At 31.0% G+C, this 8,921-nt stretch overlaps 1 long non-coding RNA gene across 1 annotated transcript; it reads right to left on the reverse strand.

The window, feature by feature from the left end:
- Positions 1 to 1,981: 1,981 nt before the first annotated feature.
- On the reverse strand, positions 1,982 to 5,571 carry LOC146952267 (uncharacterized). Its single transcript, XR_015018620.1, has 3 exons — positions 5,429 to 5,571; positions 4,723 to 4,838; positions 1,982 to 2,283 (listed from the first exon to the last, which is right to left on the reverse strand). It is a non-coding gene; the product is annotated as an uncharacterized LOC146952267 (long non-coding RNA).
- Between the last annotated feature and the right edge of the window lie 3,350 nt (positions 5,572 to 8,921).

Here is an 8,921-nt window from a genome sequence, read left to right on the forward strand (position 1 = left end):
CTAACATAAACAAATCACAAGAATGAAATTAACATAAAAAATGGGATTTAAGAATCATATCATTAATGACTGTTGTAAAAGTGACTCAAAATTGAAGTTTGGAATTTCTTAAAATCGTAGCACGATTTTTGGACCAGATTTTGGACTTCTGATTCGGAAAAAATCGTAGCAAGATTTGTCGAAATCGTAGTACGATTTTATGCTGATGCATAAAAATAAAACGTATTTTTCAGCGTGAGATTTGTTCCAATTTTTGAGGGATTGCTTTTACTATAAATATCGACCTTGTATCAGAATAAACCTTGTAGGGGCTGAAAACAAGGGTTTAGAAACAAACAACAAACTATGGTTTTAGAGAGATTTCTCTAAGCGGGAGACAGGGTTGTGGTTGATTCACCTTGGGAAACACTATTAGGATTGAGTCTCTTGGTCACGAGAAGAGATTGAAACTTTGGGTAGAATTAGGTTTGGAGACTTATTTTTGTAACCCTTTGATATCTCTTTTGTAAAGTTACTCATCATTATAGTAGAACGGAGGGTTGCTCTCTCCCCCAGACTAGGTCAGTTTTGGACCGAACTGGTAAACAAATTTTGTGTGTTCTACTTTTGCTTGTGTTTATTACTGTCACCCACTTGTTTTGGTTGCTTGATTATTACTTGCTCCACACATCAAGTATTTTATTGGTGTGATTTTTTCATCGAATTCACAACTATTAATGACCATCAATTGTTATCAGGAAAATAATATTTTTGTTACATGGCTTTTCATTGAGCATTGATGCCCCACTTTAGTTTCATAATTTTTTGCATAATGAAAATAGAGATTTGACATTATAATAAACCAGTTGATATGACATCACAATGAACCAATTGATTTTAAAATTTTAGTTGTTGTAGTAACAATGAAAAATTATTACAACACATAAGAATATTCATATATTTCACTCTCAATTTAACAACAAAATTTCTATCCAAAAAAATTACACCATCTAGTCACTATTTTTTTTGAGGAACCATCTAGTCACTTTTATAAACGAAAAATAATTTTTTAGATTCATTGAATAACTTATGTATCTGATACATCAATTATTCAATGAACTTAAAAAATATTTTTTTCTTATAATATGAGGTGTACATCACATTCATTTCCTCCGGTTTTTACCATATAATAATAGCTTTGAATTCTCTTTAAAAACAAAAGCTCTGAATTCAAAATTTCTATCCAAAAAAATTACACCATCTAGTCACTATTTTTTTTGAGGAACCATCTAGTCACTATTATAAACGAAAAATAATTTTTTAGATTCATTGAATAACTTATGTATCTGATACTTTTGAGGAACCATCTAGTCACTATTATAAACGAAAAATAATTTTTTAGATTCATTGAATAACTTATGTATCTGATACATCAATTATTCAATGAACTTAAAAAATATTTTTTTTTCTTATACTCCATCCGTTTCAAAATACATGTCCCATTTTTGTAATGTACACTATTCACTTGACTTACTTTGACCATATTTTTTACCTAATGTATAAATACAAATATTAGCATGTAAGATGTTGTTTGATTTATCTCGACAAATATTTTTAAAATATTAAATTTTTATAATTTTTTACTTTAGATTATTAAAGATATTAACGGTCAAAATTGTGCATTGGCATATGTGAAGTGGTTGACTTGGACATGTATTTTGAAACGGAGGGAGTAATAATGAGGCGTACATCACATTCATTTCCTCCGGTTTTTACCATATAATAATAGCTTTGAATTCTCTTTAAAAACAAAAGCTCTGAATACATCAAATCAAAAAATAATAATGATAGTTCCAAGGATAATCAAAATAAAAACAAATAGTTTTCCATCAACCATTGTGAATGACGTTTTTTTACTCAAACCTCTTTTTTTTTTTTAACTTCACTTCATCACTTTCTTCTAATGACGTGATTTTGTTCAAATAAAAAGCATGAACCAATGTTGAAAATACTCCATGCTTCTTAAACTGTATAATATTTTTGAATTGCATCAATGTCAAGTCCTTTCATCTTCACCATTGATTCTACATATTCCTTTAGCGTATGAAGCTCGCTAAGCTCGCTATTACATTACAAACTATGGTTACCAATAAACCGATAGTACATGCTTTGAAATACTCCATCAGCCTTCTCAAGCCAATAAACCGATAAACTTGAAGATGGATGAATTTGCAGGAGTATATCCAGTTATGTCCTTATGAAAGATGTTTTATTGACGAATTGCTCCATCCTTTTAATAGTTCCCTGTCAAAACCAAAAATCAATGTTAAAACTTGACAGTCATTTATATATTTATCATAACGTAAAAATCTGCCCAATCTATAATGTTGACATCAATTTAAAGTTCCAATGAAATGGGATTATATGCTCAACTCATGTCAAACAAAAATTTAGATATTAATCATAACCACCAATAATATCCTATTTATTTTAAGAGTTTATATTTATAATCACTTACTTGCAATTAAATAACAATGAAAAAAGTTAATTGAAAATTAAAAAGATTAAGAAGACATTTTGGAGAAACAATTGTCGTCCCTCAGTGGCTCAAATTTAAATTAACATAGATAAATTACAAGAATGAAATTAACATAAATGGGAATTAAGAATCATATCATAAATTATAATAACAACGGTTATTAGAAAAATAATGTTTTGGTTATATGACTTTTCATTAAGCACCGGTGCCCCTCTTTAGTCACACTTAGGATATTTGCTATTTGATACTGTCACAATGGCACCTAAATGTATATGGTAGCATGAGGAAAAGAGTTTAAGCAAATTAACAAGAAAATATCTTGAACATCAAGTAAATATTAACCTACCATCATTTAATATGGAAAGAACCAAGACCATGAACAATGCAAAATCAAACTTGAAGATCAACGCAAAAAATAAGAAACCAAACTACCAAAATGAAAAACAAATCAAAATAAGTATATGATTTGAGTGTTCAAACTTCAAATATTGACATATTTTTTACCACAAACTAATTTTAGCACTTACCATGATACAAATGACGATTGATACAATATAAATATGTTCCACAATCAAACTTTTCACATTGTTTATTGCTTTGATCTGAAAATTTGATTTTGAAACCATCATGGTTATGATCATTGCAATATTAAATGATGGTAAGATAACACTTTCATGTTATTTTAAAATTTTCCGACAAGTAATATCTTTAAGTTGAAGTTCTAACACTACCATTTACATGTAGGTACCATTACGACAATATCAAAAGATAGAAACCATCTAATCTCCTCTAATTGATAATTGGAAAATGAAGATGTTTGCTATCAGTATTATGTTTGGCAGTTACATGGCACTGAACACAATGTTATTTTTATGAGCGATGAACGATGCCTACTTTGCTCAATAATCAATTTATAATTTCTTTTTTCAATATCATCACCAACCAACTAGGAGAAAGCCTAAGCACTATTACCTTTAAATATGTTGAAGGACAAGTTTGGAATGAGGTCTTTGAGACACAATATCTGAAAAGGGCAAACCAATGACTGGTTCTATAGACAAACTATGAGGTTGGTGGAAAGACAAAGTAAAATTTAACAAAAATGGGGCACCTGCAATTGCAAAAGATGAAGAATAAAGAGGAATTTCAACAATGAATGGCATGTTGAATGGTGAACCAGTAACACCTCACTCACTGAACGAACTACCTGACATAACATTAGGTTCACTTTTATCATCATGAATGCAACATTGTGATCCACCACAAAGGAAATATCCTTAGAAAGAGGCATTCCTCCACCATGATAGCCACCAGGAAAAGAATCATGGTGGAATGAAATAAAATTTAGTGAAGAACTTGACCCACCACCTTATAGAAAGCCTCATGATTTGAAGAAAGGTTTGGAAAGTTCGTGTTTTGACAGATGTTATCAAACACATGTCTCCTAATTGTCTGAATATCAAGAGACATATGTTTGATAACACCTGTCAAAACACAAAGTTTACAAACCTTTCCTCAAATCACTTGGCTTTCTCTAAGGTGGTGCACCAAGATCTTGGCAAAATTTCATTTCATTCCACCAGTTTTTTTTCCCCGATGGCCACCATGGTGGAGGAATGCCTCTTTCTATATGATATCTCCTTTATGGAGGATAACAATGTTGCATTTATGATGAAAAGTTTTAACCTAATGTTGTCTTAGGTAATTAATATAATGAGTAAGGTGTTCCTGGTTTCACCATTCAACATGTCATTCATTGTTGAAATGGCTCTTTATTCTTCATATTTTATAATTGCAATTGGACCATTTTGTCAAATTTCATTCTGTCTTTCCAGCAACCTCATAGATTGTTTGAAAAATCAGTCATTGGTTTTCCCTAATTAAATAATGTGTCTCAAAAACCTTACACCAAACTTGTTCTACAATATAATTAAAACTAACAGCGCTTATGATTTCTCCTAGTTGGTGATGATAATGGAAAAAATATAAATTGATTTACCAAAAAAAAAAATTGTATCATTCATTGTCCATAAAAGTACCAATGTCATCAGCGCCACGTAACTTCCTAGCTCAACAGAAGCAACAAATGTATTCTCTAGTTTTCCTCCATCATCATCTCATGCGGTAGCTTAAACAACTTCCTTTCATTCACATATTTCACATAAGTCAATATAACAATGGTAAACATATAAATGAAATCAAACCTATCTAAGTTTCATAATGAAGAGATGAATGAACATAGGCCTTTATTTGTTGGAAATGTGGATGCCTTCTCGATAAGCACATACACAGACACAACACTAACATTAGACGTTGAGACCTGTAAAGCAAGACAAACTTGCAATTAAATAAGAATGAAAAAGTTAATGGAAAATTATAAAATATTAAAAAGACATTTTGGAGAAACAATTTTAATTTTCCCCTCCTAATTTTGGGTATTTTGCATGCTAGTTTAGTGCGGACAAACTATGAGATTAAGGTATCAGACTATCAAAGGCTCAAATGGAAAATATTAGACTATCAATGTTATGGATTTTGCTACCGTCCCAAGTTTTTTCTATGAATTTATATTAAGAGAACGCAAAATAATTATGTGTATACCCTGAGATTCACTTTAGGGCATAGTCGGTGCTCCACTATAGATGCTTTAAGAGACATGTGCAATTGATGTATCAATCAAATTGCAATTTAAGGCTGGTTGGGATACCATCTAAACTTCTTGTTATTTTACTTTCGAATGTTCCATTGTGTGTGAAAGATCCATTATGGATGTTGTTTATGCGTCAAATTCATCATCTCATACAAACAACTTACATTACACTAGCTTCTACAAAAAGAAAAACATAATTAACATAATAGAAATGACCAAACACAAAAATAATAGTATAAGAAAAGACACATGATACCCACACTCCACTTAATGCATCTCAAGAATTAGCGTTTCATATTTCCAATGGTTGTACATCCTCATACGTACTCTGCATCAACACAAAGGAAGCTTGTCTCGCCTGGGTGTCGCACCCAAAGATCAAATTCTACTGAGTTCTCGAGAAGATACATGAAATTGTGGTGATTACCCAAATTTTGACCATTTTTATAGTTTTCATTTTACGAATTCCACGTAATCGCATCCTATCACATGTTGCCACATCCTCAAAATTTTGTCACATCAATTCTTTTAAAATCCATTAAGAACTATTCATTTTACAAATACCACGTAATCATATCCTATCACAAGTTGCCACGTCATAAAAAATTTGTCAAATCAATTCTTTTTAAATCCATTATGAACTTTTCATTTTATGAATTCCACGTAATTATATCCTATATATCACACGTTGCCACATCATCGAAAATTTGTCACATCAATTTTTTTTAAAAATCCATAAGAACTAAAAGTTACGGTTTCGGAAATTGAAAAGAATAAAACTAAAACAAAAACTATAGGATTGTGAATTACTCTTGTGGTCTCTTAACATAATTTCAGGTAACGAAATAGTCCTTTAACGTTTTCCACGTCATCTTGCTCCTTTTTGTCATAGTGGGAGGAGGAGGAGGAGGACGAAGAAGAAGAAGAAGAAGAAGAAGAAGAAGAAGAAGACATGACAACTCTCGAGCTTAAGAAGAATAATCAAGTGTTAGGCCCAATTAGCTAATAAGTGATGTAGGCCAAAGAAAGTTTTAGATAAGTGTTGTAGTATATAAAAATAATATTAAATTAATTAGTTGAGAGTGTGTAGAATCTTATTTGTAATGTGTCTAGATCTCTCCCTTGAAGCTTATATAAGAAGGAGATTTTGTCATTTGTAAACCAAGCTTGTTAAAGCAAGCAAGAAAGTAGAAGAAATAAAGCAACAAATAAAGTCTGCTCTCAAATATTCTCTTCTCCTCTATTTCTCACAAAATTTCACTACGACCTTCTCCTTTTCCAACATTTAGAGTCGTTAGATTGCAAATGGATGATCGACATTCACCACTACGACAATTTGTGTGAATTCACTACAACATCCAGGTCCCAGAAAATGTGGGTACCTTTGATGATAAATGAGAAACTATATTGGCTTATCATCTAACGAATTTAATTAAAAAGTTAATTTTAGCAGAGAATTTCCTTACACTCATGAATAAGAGTACTAAACTCATACTTCATCCGGTCACATTTATAAACAAATCACTACTTTTTAGGTTCATTCAATATTTAAAATATTTAATGTATTTGGTATATATTATAGATCAAATAAATTAGGTATTCAATGAACCTAAAAAATAAATTTTTACTTATAAATGTGATCGGAGGGAGTATCTATCACTCCTTTGAACGCTTGATAACATTAACCAATAACCAACTATTAAAGAGCTTTAACTCTAAGATGAATTTATCAAAATCAAACTCAATTACCCACTTCCATTCCGAAAGAAGGCCCCACACTTCTCATTAGTAGGTTGATTTGAATCCTTTTTTGACTTTTCTGATCCTTCAAATCACAACTCCCTAATCTCTAGTAGGTTGATTTGAATCCTTTTTTGACGTAATTGTTTCGAATCACAACTCCCTAACCTCTTTGTTTATAAATGTTAACCCGTCAAGCTATCCTTAACCCTACTTAAACCCTAATTTTAATCTTAATCTCAATTTTTTTAATCTCAAAATTTCCCTCTTGCAAGGATTCGAACCCGAGTCTTAATGCCTTCTTCTCAAGAACAATTTCACCACTAAGCCACTGACAATTTTCGTGATTTAATTTTGCTTCCATTAATTGATATCCAATATCAATCACCCTTTTAAACAAATCATTAAATCTCTTATTTATAAATGTTAACCCGTCAAGCTATCCTTAACCCTAATTAAACCCTAATTTTAATATCAAAATTTCCCTCCTATCTCTGCGCCTTTTCTCCATGCAATTAATCTAGGGATTCGAACCTGAGTCTTAATTGCTTTTTCTCGAGAACAATTTCACCACTAAGCCACTTACAATTTTCTTGATTTAATTTTGCTTCCATTAATTGATATCCAATATCAATCGCCCTTTTAAACAAATCATTAAATCTCTTATCTCTTATTTATAAATGTTAACCCGTCAAGATCCTTAACCCTAATTAAACCCTAATTTTAATCTCAAAATTTCCCTCCTTTCTCCACACAATTAATCTAAAAAATCTTTATTGAAAAAGCCTTTGCAGGGATTCGAACCCGGGTCTTAATGGCTTCTTCTCAACAATTTCACCACTAAGCCACTGACAATTTTCTCTTATTTATAAATCTTAACCCGTCTCGCAAAATTAAACCTAATTTTAACCTAATTCTCTCGCCTAATTTCCCTCCACACTTTTGCATTTAATGTTTATCTATAGTCAAATTATTTTTCTAATTTCATGTGAAAATTAAGTCCTATTTTTTCTCTTATAAATATTAACCCGTCTCGCAAAATTAAACCTAATTTTAACCTAATTCTCTCGCCTAATTTCCCTCCACACTTTTACATTTAATGTCAAATATTTACTTTCTAAAATATTATGTTATGGTACAATACCAACGTATATGCTTCTTAATATTTTGACCTTCAACTAAACTATTTTGTTACATATTACAGTCAAATATTACCTTCGATATGACCAGTGCGTTAGCACGGGTCAATGGTCGAGTTGACCTTCAAGATTCAAAATTACTTAGGTTATTTGAATCACTTAGATAAGTTGATTTGAATCACAACTTTCTAGCTAAAATCATGGAACAAAAATCTTAGGTGATTCAAATCACCTTTTAAGCATGATTTGAATCACCTTTTTAGGATGATTATGAATCACACATTTTAAAAAACTTGTGGTTTGAAACATGCAACCGTGATACGAATAAATCACCTTTTAAGCATGATTTGAATCACCTTTTTAGGATGATTATGAATCACACATTTTAAAAAACTTGCGGTTTGAAACATGCAACCATGATACGAATAACATTATACCATGATTCAAGTCAAATTATCAAAACTAAGGATTTTAATAAATTTGCACGAATTTAAAAAATATGCATGTTTAAGAATTTATTTTCTATGATCCCAAGTTATTGAGGAGTATTGAGAGAGACTCGTATACATCATATCTAGTTTTTTTTTTTTTCTGTGGTGGCCGGTGATAGAAATCTGGCAAGTGTACCAAAAATTATCGAAGTAGTAATAAATATCGATCCACAAGGATTGTGTTAATTTCAATTCTAGCAAGCGCGTTATACGTTAGGATGTGTAAAGTTTGTATTAATTGCCCTAGGCAGAAAAGTTTGGTTTTATCAGACTTAATTAAAGTAGAGACAAAGTGCAAGAGAAAATTATATTGAGATGAATGATTAAGCCGGTGAATCCGCTATTGCATTATATGAATAGTCTACCTCTCTTTACTCTCAATT

The sequence above is a fragment of the Medicago sativa genome, chromosome 1 (genome assembly GCF_051527215.1).
Source record: "Medicago sativa cultivar Bolivia chromosome 1, Bolivia_mono, whole genome shotgun sequence".
Taxonomy (NCBI): domain Eukaryota; kingdom Viridiplantae; phylum Streptophyta; class Magnoliopsida; order Fabales; family Fabaceae; genus Medicago; species Medicago sativa.